General features: G+C 51.3%; 1 protein-coding gene across 1 annotated transcript in view; it reads right to left on the bottom strand.

Annotated features, from left to right (window-relative positions):
* SLC39A11 (solute carrier family 39, member 11) overlaps positions 1-13,095 on the bottom strand; it is a 59,737-nt gene that overhangs the window by 418 nt on the left and 46,224 nt on the right. The gene's annotated exons all lie outside the window — the stretch shown is intronic.

A 13,095-nucleotide genomic window follows, 5' to 3' on the forward strand; every position in this document is an offset into this window, starting at 1 on the left:
AGGTTGGACACAGGGGCTTGGAGCAACCTGCTCTAGTGGAAGGTGTCCCTGCCCGGGGCAGGGGTTGGAGCTGGACAAGCTTTAAGGTCCCTTCAACCCAAACCATCCTGAGAGTCTGTGAGTGAACTGGAAGGGAAAAGGTGACAACCATCACCAACTGAAAAGCTGTTTTAATAAGGAGCGATGCAGTGCAAACCACCAAGGTCTGTTCAGAAAGGTTCGAGGTCACCAAATCTCTCTGCAGAGAAGTGCCTCTGCAAGCTGCTGATGAATTTGACAGGTTGCAGAACCAAACACCAACTTCTCCCTCAAAGTCCTCAGAGTGCAGCTTCGCCAGGTCCAGACTCCCAGCAAAGCCACTTCCCTGTACCCAAATCCCAGCACGCCAGCACAGACAGTCTCCAAAGCAGAAGGAAGCCCAAACTCCACGACAAAATTCCCACCTTGTGGATTATTTCAGATTACAGTTCGCCCCACAAGCTCCAAAGAAACCAGCCAAGGAGCATTCCCAGGAGGGCAGCGGGTGCAGGAGACCGGTGATCCACCACTGCCTCCTCCATGCAGTTCCTCATGGATCATGCTCCATCCTTCCCACTCCCCTCTGTTCCTCTCTCTAACTTTTCTTCCCCTCCCACCACGGGCACAGCTGCCTCAAACCTCCCAGAAATAAGAAATACCTTATTTTTAGAAAGCATCAAACCGCTGCTGCTTCATTTTCCTCTGTTCAAAATCCCCAGTTTTGTTTTGGCAGCCTCAGGGGTATCAGCAAGGAGGGAAAGAACATTCAAAGAACAAAAGCAAACCTGTTTGTGGAGCTGCCTGGGTTTTACAGCCTTCAAAGGAGGCAATTACCCTCTCCAGCTGCTGGCAGCCACGCAAGGGGACAGTGGGGACTATGCAGATGAGCATTCAAGCAGGTTGGAAATGTCACTGAGGGTGTTTACCTGTGCACTGGAGGATGAGGTCTGGGAAGAAGAGGACTGTGAGTGTGGTTGTGGTCTTCTGAATTTCCTGTTGCCTTGGAAACACACCATAAAAAGCAGCACTAACTCTGCTAATCACAGCATTTGCATCCTTGAGTCCAGGCAGAGCGTGGAGAACTGAAACACTCGACAGCTCCTCAGAGCCTGGATCCACAGCTTGTGCCAAGGTGCAGGATGGAGACAGGGAAAACAACAGCAGCAATCCCTGAGAACAGGGTTACGGGGTAAGGAGATTCCCAGTTATCCCTAAAATACCAGATATGGGGGAACCTGGCCTTGAACACTGCCAGGGATGGGGCAGCCACAGCTTCTCTGGGCACCCTGTGCCAGCGCCTCAGCACCCTCACAGGGAAGAGCTTGCCCAGAGAGGCCAGGTTGGATGGGGCTTGGAGCAACCTGGTCTAGTGGAGGGTGTCCCTGTGATTCAGTCTGTGATACTATGATTCTGTGAGAGCAAAATTCAAAGGACAAAAGTGCTCGTTTGTGTGAATCATAAAAATAGCTTTGACAGAGGCAAAAAACCACCACGATTTCCCTGCTGCAAAACAAGCCTCATGGAATAAGAAACTCAGCAGCACAATTAATGAGAGTGCAAATCACAGATACATGGAAACAAATCATGGGAAATTAAAATCAACAGATGGTGTGTAGAGAACTGCTTGTTTGGAGAGGGAGAAGCAGCCGATGGTGAAAGCTGCAGCACAGTGGATTTGCTCCCCAGTGCAGAGAGGAGAAGGAGGTGACACAGTAGCCCCTGGCCATGGGCTTGTCCAGGTCCCCACTTCCCACCAGAGGACACAAGAGCTGGGGCAGGATGAGCACAAACATGAACTGACCAATGGGTTGCTAACCCCAGAGCATCAGACGGGAGCTCACCACCAAGTATCTGGTGTCACACGTGGTCCAGAAAGCAGGGACCCCAGCACAGCCCACGGCCACCACTGATGCTCAGGAAGCCTCTAACTACGTGTGGTAGATACAGTGTGATGCACTGAGCCCATTGCTGTGATTTGGTTCAAGTATTTCTTTCAGAAAAGCCTGCCAAGACCACACAACCACCTCACTGCTTCAGCAACACGAGTTCAGCCTCTTGCAAAGAAGATGTCAAACCTCCAATTGACTCTGTTTCACAGGTAAGGAAGCAGGTACCCAAGGCTTTACATGGAAGACAAGCAGAAAGAGCTTGCTGCCAGTTTTCCCGTGCTCAAAGCTCACAGCCAACTCAGCCCTCTGGTTGAAGCTCCTCTCCCAGGTATTGTGCACATCATCCTCAAATTATAAATAGCTTGAGTGGCTTGTTCAGGTAGGAAAAGACAGAGAAACAGAAAGGTTAATGTTTCTATGTCAACCACTTACAGATACGCTGCGCCGAAGGCTCTGCGAATGGATGACTAAGACATCAGGTCACTGACAAAGGGAATGGGAAAGCAGATCTCACCTGCTGAAGGCTCAGGCATCAGCCTGAAAAATAAACAGCCCAGTGTGATTTCTGGTTCTCAGCATCATTGTGAAGAGAGGCAGAGGAACACAGTCCCAGGCAACCCATATCAACTGAAAGATCTGCCACGGGCCACCCCTCTGCGCAGGGCAAGGCAAAAGCCCTACAGCTTGGGATGGGAAAGAGGGTGGGAAGAAGCCATGTGTGTCCCACAGGAAATCTTTCCAAGTCAGACAGGGGTTTTCCCAGGATATCAGTTGTCAGCCCCTCTTGCAAGCAGTGATGGAGCAGGAAGAGCCAGAGGCTCCATACAGCCCTGTTAGCTGGAGGGCCCACGTGGTGACAGCACCAGGCTGGGGTGCTCACTCAGCATCCCTCTGCAGAGCTGCAGAAGGAAGAAAGAAGAATATGACCAATCTCAGCCACTGCCAAGGAAATGAGTCTATTTAGCCTAAACAAGGGATTTTGCCTCTCTTGGGCTACCTTGGCTTTATGATTCGAGACACTTTATCCTGATAAGGCGTTACCCAGGGATCAGACTAAGCCTATGCTAACTTAAGGATCAGCTACAAACCCCTCGGTCAGCAGAGCTCGTTGCAAAGACGTGTTCCCTCTGCTTGTTTTCTGAGGGAAAGAAAGAAAAAGCTTCAAAACCTCAAACTGAAAAGCAATCACCGCACTGGAGGGTCACTGCAGAGACTCCTGTTGCTAATATCTGAGAGCTGCAGGATGGGTGATGCTGACTGCTGATTGTGATGGCGAGGGCAGGAAGCATGATATCCATATGTGCCTTTACATCCTACATCTGATATGCAGACCTGATCTTAAAGCAGTGAAAGAACCAGGTGAAATTAAGTAGACTGTGATTTTAAATCCCATCGAGGACAGTTTAAGCAGCCAGGCAGGGATCCCAGCCCTGCATCTCGACCAGCAGCCAGGAAAACCCTCCTGCACACCCAGGGTGTGGGTTCATGGGTCTCCTTGAGATCCTGCCCTTGCCAGCTCTGTTTCTGGGCATGAAATGACCTTCCCAGCCACTGCAGGAAGCCACTCGGGATCCTCAGGAGGCATGTTCACAACAGCAACTGAAAATAACAGCCCTTGAAAGTCCCCAGAAATCCAAAGCAGTAAATTGGAAGCATTGCTTACAGGGCCCTGGTAAATTAGAGGCAAGCAAATTAACCCCAGTTATTATGTTCCTCTTCTATATCACAGAGAGCAAGAATATAGGCAGTGGATAGAGAACATTATCGAATCCCAGACTGGTTTGGGATGAAGGGACCTTAAAGCTCCTCCAGCTCCAACCCCCTGCCACGGGCAGGGACACCTTCCACCAGAGCAGGTTGCTCCAAGCCCCTGTGTCCAGCCTGGCCTTGAACACTTAAAACCCTACAGAAATGTTAAAAAAGAAGAATCCACGAAACAAAATTCCCTTTTCTCTCCAGATCAGTTTGTCAACACGGAGGCAGGATTTCAGGAATAAAGCAATGATGTTGCCGCATCCCAGAGCTTGTGCTTTGTCCGGGATCACCGCTGTAACAGGGACTGTTTCCCAGGCAGTAACACCCTCTGAGTCTCATCTCACATACAAATGTGGCACCAGGATGCCACAGGCAGCACTGACACTGCTCCTGTGGAACAGCATCAGGGAGATGAGGGGGTTTTCCCCCTTCTCTTGATAACAAGCAGGTTAGAACAGCAGTGACAGGGGAACACGGACCTGCTCATTACCCATTAGTTTATCCCATGCCTCCTGCTCTCCACAAGGATGCAGCAGCACAGCCCATCCATGGGGGTCTTTGCCTAAAGAATACCCCCACAGGAAACTGCTCTGGGGACGCAGCACAGCCCTCCTGGGCTGGCAGAGCAGGAGGAGGAGAATCCACAGGGACAATAAACCAAGAATAACTCCCAGATCCCACAGTCTGAGCAGAGGCAAAATCTTGGGAGGGAGGGCAAAGAGCAGAGGAAAAGCAGGTTTGTAAATAGCTTCTACCTAGAGCAGAAATCCCACAGCTCTGCCTGCCAGCACATGGGATTTCTGGGGCAGATAAGGGGAGCACAGCTCAGAAGATGTTTGTGCCTGCAGGGCTTTGAAAGAAATAGAAAGAATCACGGATTTAACAGCAGTAAATGCCTTTGTGAGCAAAGGAAAGAGTCTTGTCTCACACACAACTGCTGAGAATTCCCTTTGCATGAGCTAACACATCCCTGACAACACAGGACCACGGGTGCCAACGCAGACACGGGCCAGAGACGCTGACGGGGTTCATGGCAAAAGCATCCTCTGATTAAACAACACAAGCACTACCAGGCTCATAGAGAGCTGCCCAAGTCCTCCTCCTCTGGAATGCCAAAAGCTGGATGTACCTCAGTGTTTAACACCCCCTGACCCATGTTCCAGCAGCAAGGCTGGGACCCTGCATCCCTCACCAGCACCTCGAGCCCAGCAGCAGCATTCACAGAGCCAGGAGTGACATGACCTCCTCCAGCGAGGAGTTCTGAAGCTAATTCTCCTGGGTCAGCAAACGAACACGCTGCCTTTAGGAAGGTACTACGGATGCCAAAGTGTCATCAATTATTCATCCAGCTCTTTGAAGAACTGTTAAGCTCCTAGTGGGAAATTAATCTTGCTATAATGAGGTTTGTATTTCTAGGAGAGTTTAAGCATGTCCCTGTTGCCACTATTCAAACTCATTTTCCCCCAAGACTGAATTCCAGCTCCCTCCAGGTAACATCATTTTGCCATTACTGCACAGGGAAGTGCAGAGATTATCAGATTTCAGCAATTTCCATGTTTCTAGAGGTTAAAGTCATTTTAGAAAGACATTTTTTTGCTATTTTAACTAAACCAAGCCTTAAAGCAGCGGAAGCATAAACCCCATCACGGCTGCAGAGGCAGCCTTGCTTGGCCATCATCCACGCACACCCAGAGCAGTACATCCCATCAGCTCCAGTCCTGGGAAGCAGCTTTTCCCCCAAACCCCAGCTGCTCCCACAGGCAGCCCTGGCACCAGACCAGAGGTCCTGGCATGGTGTGAGGGCTTTTATTCTTGACCTGCCACTCTCCACATCATGTTCCTCTTCCACATCCATAACCACAGGCTCTGCCGAGCGAATGCACCCACATCTCAGCACGGCTTCCCCATAAGAAGCTGCCTGGCTGGATTTCCACCTCCCTGTGCAGTGCGGGAGCTCCAGGACAGGACCCTTGGGATGTCAGAAGCACCCTCCCCACTTCCCAAAACTTCCAGCAAAAAGCACCAGTGCAAGAGCACGGTGATGGCAACTCCCCCGAAACCTCACATCCCCAGCTCCCCAATTCCCTCAGAGCAGGAAGAACAAAGGTGCCTTTTACAGAGCCATCAGCACATGTAAGGTTTTCCAGAGTGGTCCTTTGTCTTCTAAACGTGCACATGAAGAAGATCCAAGGAGCAGCAGTGACTGTGGTGTGAGCAGGGTAGAGGAGTCCCTTGAGCATTAGATTGTGATGAACTATCCCAAGCAGTGGCAGTGCTGGGCCTCACGGGAACACTTCACCACATGTATGAGCTGGCCAGAGATTCCATTGCCAGCAGGAGCTGGGGCAAAGCCACACTGGCCAAGCGGGATTTCCACTTGTTTGATGCAGAAGCAGCAGCGGAGGAGGCCAGATCACTCCTAATTATTACCCTAAGCCAAAATCCTTTCACCAGAACACAAAAAGAAAATTTAAATTATTAATTTCCATTGTACAGCAGCATGTATTATTATTTGTGGTATGAATTATTCACTCGTTCCCTCTCCTCCCCTGGGTTCCTAATGAACAAGAGCTTTTGTTTGAGGAGCGTATGTTGGGATGGGGAAGTGGCCAGGTCCCTTCTCCCTGCAGATCCGCAGCGCTCACATCCTGACCCTGCCAATAGACAGTGACAGGACAGAGAGAACAAAACCCAAGGCACCAGCTGGATTGATCTGCTCAGACAAAGCAGTCCTGGGCAATCATTATTCTCACCACTACTTGCAGCCACGGCCAGATGCAGGCAGTGAACAGGCAGAGCTGCGAAGCCCCATGGATCCCAACCCTCCAAAACGCTGCTGTGGAAAAAGGAATGGGAGAAATGAACAAGTTTTGGTGCTTTCCTACACTGTAACAGCCTAGAAGGAGCAAATGAAGGTGTGAGCATGGCTGGGCACATCGTGCAGAGCTGCCTGCTCCGGCACAGCCGGTATCGAGGGATGCCCTGTGGTGCCTAACTCAGGTAAGCCCATATTTATGGGGGAAATAAAGGTGTGTTGGGCAAAATCCAATAAAGGTTTGTGTGGATGGCACCTGTAGGAAAGCACAGCAAAGCCAGGCAGCTGGGAAACAGTGAGAAATTGCCTTTTTGGGTAGGGAATTAGAGTCAAGCCACCGCAGACCTGCTTCAGCATCGCACGTCAGCTCAGCTCCTCTCTCCTGCTCCACGAACAGCTCTATAAGCCCCTCGGGAATCTACCCATTAGAGGCATTAATTAATAAAGCACCAACTCAGCAGTGGCTGAGGCCTGTGACGTGCACACATGAAGCTGACAGAAGGTGAAACATAACAAAGCCTCCAACGTGCCCAGACAGCTCAACGGCACCGCTTCGATTCCGAGATATCGAACTAATGGCTCAGCTCGGCCTCCAAGCTTTCCAGGGATTCACAGATGGGTCCCATCAAGGTTGTGCAAGAGGTGATGACAAACAGCAGATGATGACAGGGTCCGTGTGGCCATCGTCTGGAAAAGCAAACAGCTGAAATGCCCAGCTCAGCCGTGCTTAACAGCGGGTGGACACAAAGGAAGGCAAACCATACTGCTGTGTGTGATGCCATGGAGTTAAAATGCCACTAAAAGGGGATTTTAAGCCCCCAGCGGGCTACCAAATGCCTTACCCTGGGGCGGGGGGGAGGCAATTTCATAGGAGCTCTGTCTGAAAACAGCCTCCAGAATTGGGTGCAACCAGAGAACTGAAGGGGTTTGCTTGGGATTAAAACAGGGCACCAAAGAGCCCAAATTGCTCAGAGCAAACCTTTTAGGATATGACAAGTCACAAGGTGACTCTGGGCAACTCATGGCAACAAATACAGGCAGAAACCAGCCCAAGAGAAGCCTTACTCAAGGATTTGTGTCCCTTAAACAAGGTGGAATTTGGGTAGCACAAGGCAATTCCCCTAACGCCACCTCCTGGTTCATCCTGCAGAAGACAGACAATCTCCATCCCGTCCTGTTCCACTTTTCTCCCCCTTTCTCCAGAGCACGATGACATGGAATAAATCATTTCAATCCATCAAGCTGCAGCAGCTAAACAGGAGCTGATGGGGCAGCACACGGCCGCTGCTTACACCAGGGGTACCTGGATTAAAGAATTGGAGTAACTGCCCAGCTTCCCAAAGCTCCTTCACCACAGGAAGGCTTCTGGGGAAGAAGAAACCTCCCCCATATTAACAAACCAGAATAACCCTAAAAGCAGGGACTGACCCATGCTGGAAACAGGCTCTTCCTGACCCCACACAACCCGAATCCATCACAAGTATTTAATGTTTCATTTCCAGCACAAAATGATTTCTCAGGCCACTGCTCAACGACGTCTAATGCAACAGACCTGCGAGATCTGATGGGGATAAGAAAGAAGAGCAGCCTCCACATGCATATTTCAGCAGACTTTCATTCCAGCTGGTGAAAATACTGTATTTAATTGGCTTTTGTCACCTCTGTGGCTGTTACCACTTATAAAACAACCGATCCCCAACTCAAAACGATGCCTCAGAGATAAATGAACATTATCAGCTCCCTGCTGGCTTTGCAGGTGTCTGGGCACATATTAGTTTTTGAAATACGAGCTGCTGTCAGTGGGGTACCACAGACCCCGCAGCTCTCATCCCTCTGCCCATGCTTCCCCCCCTTCAACACTGCCAGCGTGATGGGCTGCACAGGAAAACTTCCCACCGTGCCCACATAATAAGTGCAATTATCTTTCCATCAGGCTGTTACTCACACACAAGGCACCCCAACGCATCCATCTGCCCAGGAGGAGCAAGGGGAAGTCCCAGGGGAGCTGAGCTGGTGGCCACAGAGCTGAAAGCAGCCCAGAGCCCAGCGCCAGGGCAATTCCCACTGAGGTACACCTCGACTCTATGTGCATCGGCATTTTACACACCAGGTAATGATCCTGCTTTGGGGACAACACCATCCCCAGCAGTGTCAAACCCTTGGATGCACAGAGGACATGGAAATGGTAATGCACAGCACACACAGGTACCCAGGAGATCCCTGTTGTGCCCATGGGAGGATTTCTCTTTAGCTTCCACCTTCACAGGATGAGCCTTTTGCTGGTGGCATCTTCCCTCGGGTGGCTGAGAGCATCACCCGCGGCTGAGGCTGCTGCCTGCATCCTTCTCCCGGCAGTATCACCTGGCTGCCTCCCCACACTTTCCACCCCTCAGCACAGAAGCTTTAACAACTTTGAGCAAACCATTTCAACCCATTGATGTGCTTAATAGATGAAAATGTCAAAATATGTGCTGAAACGGCAACGATTAATGGGAGGTTTAATGAAAGGTTAAAGCCACCTTTCCCGGAGCGCGTGCGGCTGCGCTGCTCCCGATCCCTCATGAGTCACCGCTGTGTGAAACCCCCTGGTGAGGGCTGAGCCCCCAGCTCTGCCTTCATGGGCTGCATCTGAGCTGACCTTTCTCCTCCGCCGCTTCACGGGGCCATCACAGCACGGCACCATCGCAAACAACCGCTGCTCGATCCCTGACGCATCCATGCCCAAGGGTCCCTCTGGAAATCACACTGGAGATGTGCTGGGCAGCAGCCTCACAAAGCCATGGCCCAGCCTCGTTCTTCTCTCCAGAGCAGAAAGTGCTGTGAAAAATTCATGACTGCTCAAACACGCATCTTCGCATCCTCCCGAGCTGGGAGCACAGGCTGAGCTGGTCCCTCTGCTCCCCTTGACCCTCTGCAGTGCTTGAACTCCATCAAATCACTGCTCACTGCACACACGGACACCTTCCCTCAGCCACGTCTGCCTTTTCACTCTCTTCTTGTCTTAAACACAAGCTGCAGAGCAATCATCTCCTTTTCTTACTAAAAATAACACCTAGGAGAAACCAAAGGTGCTCCAAGAGTGCTCAATAGTCATCACAAGCAAAGCAACCCGCAGAAGGGGTGGTGGAAGGAGGTCTGCTGTGTTTTCAGAGAGAGGCATCACACAAATTAATCAGTGCAGCTAAACATCTCCTGTTCTCATGCTCTGCCGAGCCCCAGTGGGTGCCAAATGCTTATTAAAGTCAACAGTTGTAAAATAGTCTCAGTTTCAACAGATCAAGAAAAAAACCCCATCATTCGAAGTGAATGTTACCAGCCTTTAATGGGGCTCTGAGAATATTCATAGAAATAATCACTTTGCTTTATAATTGAGATGCAATATCACACTCGTAGCCCCAGCTATCTCTTGGGAGGCTGAGTGCATGGGAGCGCCTGGCCCAGGAGAATTAATTCAATCAGTTTTTGCTAATGACAAAGGAACCAGCCTGGAAATCACCCCCTCCCAAGGAACACCAATCTGGCAGCACAGTATGCAACTGCTGTGCTGCTCCAGCCATCCACATACCTCTCTCTGCATCCCCTCCTCCTCAGCATCCCTAAATTCACCATCATCTGGGGACCAGCTCCACCACAGAAGACACCAGCTTAGGTTTGGGTTTGCTGAACAAGCTCTGTCTGAACTTGGTTTAAGGTTTAAAGAGCTGCAGCCTCCAGCATCCCATTTTGCACCCACTGGTGGAGCACGTCAAACCTGGACCCAAGCGCTGCAGCGAGGCGAGATGTCAAACCACCCCGTGGTTCAGGTACAAACCTCACCATGAAGCTCCCTCCTCACCAGTGGGAAGATATCCTTTTGGTTTGGACACATCTCCACCAGCTGATGACCAAGCAGCACAATGCACTCCTACATCAGGCACCCACAGCTCTTGACGCAGGGAGCTGCTTTTGACAGGCCAGCCAAGGAGCAATGGATGGGACTAAATCACTGTCCACCACTGGAGATGTCCACAGGAGGGGACACGGCCAAGGGATGACAATGTTGGTGTCCCCACCACCTTCCTCCACCTGCAGCTGGCTGGATCCCCATCAATGGTGTGCAGTGACGGAGCTCAGGGATGCAGCTCCCATTTCCAGCGCCAGCTGCCTGCACGAGAACACCCGTCAGCCAACAATCAGAACCAAAACCTGCCGTCTGCTCCTCTCCCCCAGACAGTCATAAAGCTGGAGACACATAAACAGACATTAAAACTGGGTAAAGCTGTAAGAAGCCGTAATGAAAAGCAGCATCCAGGCAGCCCCCATGCCAGGCAGGCAGATCCCCCTCCTGGGGCCATCCCCAGCCCAATCCCAAGGGGCAGAGGGCAGCAGGCAGGTCTCACGCTATCCAGGCTAAGGGCACTCAACTGAACCGTTCTCCTTCCCAGGCGAAGCTGCAAACAAGCGTGTTTCAAATCAATGTGACATTTACCATCCTTTGGTGCAGACTTCCCTTCTACCCCTGTTTCCTCGGGATAAAGCAAAGCAGCGGCAGCACTTGCTGCCAGACTCTGTGCCTTCCTTAGGGATGGAGAAGTGCTGCAGAGCTGCTGCAGGGACACGCTGAAGTCAATCATCAGCACGGGGAACTGCCACCATTAAGTAAAGGACTTGGTCATGCCTCGACAATGGGGGACACAAGCAGGGTGCCAGCACTGTAAACCCTGCACCCTCTCCTCTGAGCTGTGTCTTTCCCCGCAGCATTGGCCAGAACGTGACCTGTAAGTTCTGGGGCTAAATCTCTTCAAAGAAGAAGGAGGGTCCCTAAAACAACGTAACATGCCAAACCCCAGTGCAGCCGGGTGCCTCTTGCTGCCATCTCCAAGCGTAGTCCCAAAGCAGATGAACTTAGATGCTGTCATCTGGGGATGCAGGGACCTTCCCCCCGATCCAGCACAGCTTCCCAGGACACTCATTCATCCTTCCCATAGACGTCACCATCTATAAGTTTCTCCACTTATATTTTTTCCCTCCTGCTCACAGCAATATCCCACCATCCCTCCCTCCTCTCCAGCACCTTTGCCACCAAGAGTGAATTTGTTCTCTATTTAGCTCACACAGTCTGTTCTGCTCCTTGCTTTGTTCTTATTAAAAGAAAATAGATTCCAGCTTGTTTCTGGCAATGGGAACCGGAGATAAAGGCTCAGGTGGAGCCACGTGAGGTCTGGGGGTGAGCAGGGGATGTCGGTGCTCTGTGCATGCTGCAGCACCACTGACACATCCCATTTACTCCCCCCCAGACACCTCCACTGAACGGTGGCACTTGAGGCAGAAACACTGCAGAAATTGAAGCAGGGAGCAAACACAGGGTGATAGGACTGAATACAGAAAAGCAAGATCTATTCTTGCAGGAAGCAAAGGGCTAGAACGAAAGGGATGGCTCCAGCCATACATGCAGCTCCTGGGGATGGGTTTATGGCATGTGCCGGGTCTGGGGCTGCCCTGCTCTGCCCACCACATCACAAAGAAACAGGAGAATCCAGATTTCCCTGGCAACATTAGGGTGGTGGGAAGCATCACCGTGTGCCTGTGACAACTGGGATCAGCCCCACTGCCTCCCTGGGAGCAAGCCCAGAAGTGGGTAGCACCAGTGGAGATGCTCCTTGGGGTGACCAGGGGTGGAGCACTGTGGTCCCCAGGGAAGCGCAGACCCCACAACACCCCTGTGAGCACCGTGATGCCAGAGAGATCCACTGGGCATGAAGACTGTAGCAGTACCTGGCCCTGGTCCTGTCCTCCATCTCACCTAGAGCACTGCACGCACTCAGGGCTCCTGCAGCATGTCCTCAGCGGAGGAACCCCCCGATCCCACCCAGCCTGGACACCACCATGGCTGGGCTCAGAGCAAAGCAGACCCCCCCAACAGCTCCCCATGGAGCCAGCAGTGGCCCCAGGAAAAAATCCACCGGGCTCTCCTCCTCCCTCCTCCACAAGCACAAAGAGAAAGGCGGTTCTGCTCACACCTCGCTAATTGTTATTTGTGATACACCAGCAACATTTTAATTAATCTGAAGTCTTCAGCATAACAACCACCCAAGGTACAAAGATAAACCAGCATCAACAGGGCTTGATTAAATACATAATTAATGTTTCGCTAAACCCAGCATATATGAATATTAATTACCAGCAATAGTCTGTGGTTTGGCATCTACTGTCATCATCAATTTATTCTTTACATTGCCGTTCCCGGCCTTGGAACAAATTAACCAACCTTTGGCTTGCCAGCAGAGCCCACTAAATACGACTGAATGCAAGAGGCTTGTCTTTACGTTCCACTATCTCACCCGCACATTAACTGCCTTCCAGCATGTTTGCCTGAAGCCACAGCAGATGCATTGCCAAGGCTGAAGCGTGTTCATCCCAAAGTCGGGCTCAATGTAAAGAAAACTGTTGTCTGCTGGCCATAGAAGAGGGAGCCCAATCCCCACCAGCGAGAGAGGCGAACAGGGATGGACCTGGTCCTGGTGAAGGCTTCAGTCACTGAATCCCAGCCTGGTTTGGGTTGAAGGGACCTTAAAGCCCATCCAGTTCCAACCCCTGCCCTGGGCAGGGACACCTTCCACTAGAGCAGGTTGCTCCAAG

Source organism: Nestor notabilis, unplaced genomic scaffold (assembly GCF_000696875.1).
Source record: "Nestor notabilis isolate BGI_N333 unplaced genomic scaffold, ASM69687v1 scaffold24927, whole genome shotgun sequence".
Classification (NCBI taxonomy): Eukaryota; Metazoa; Chordata; class Aves; order Psittaciformes; family Psittacidae; genus Nestor; species Nestor notabilis.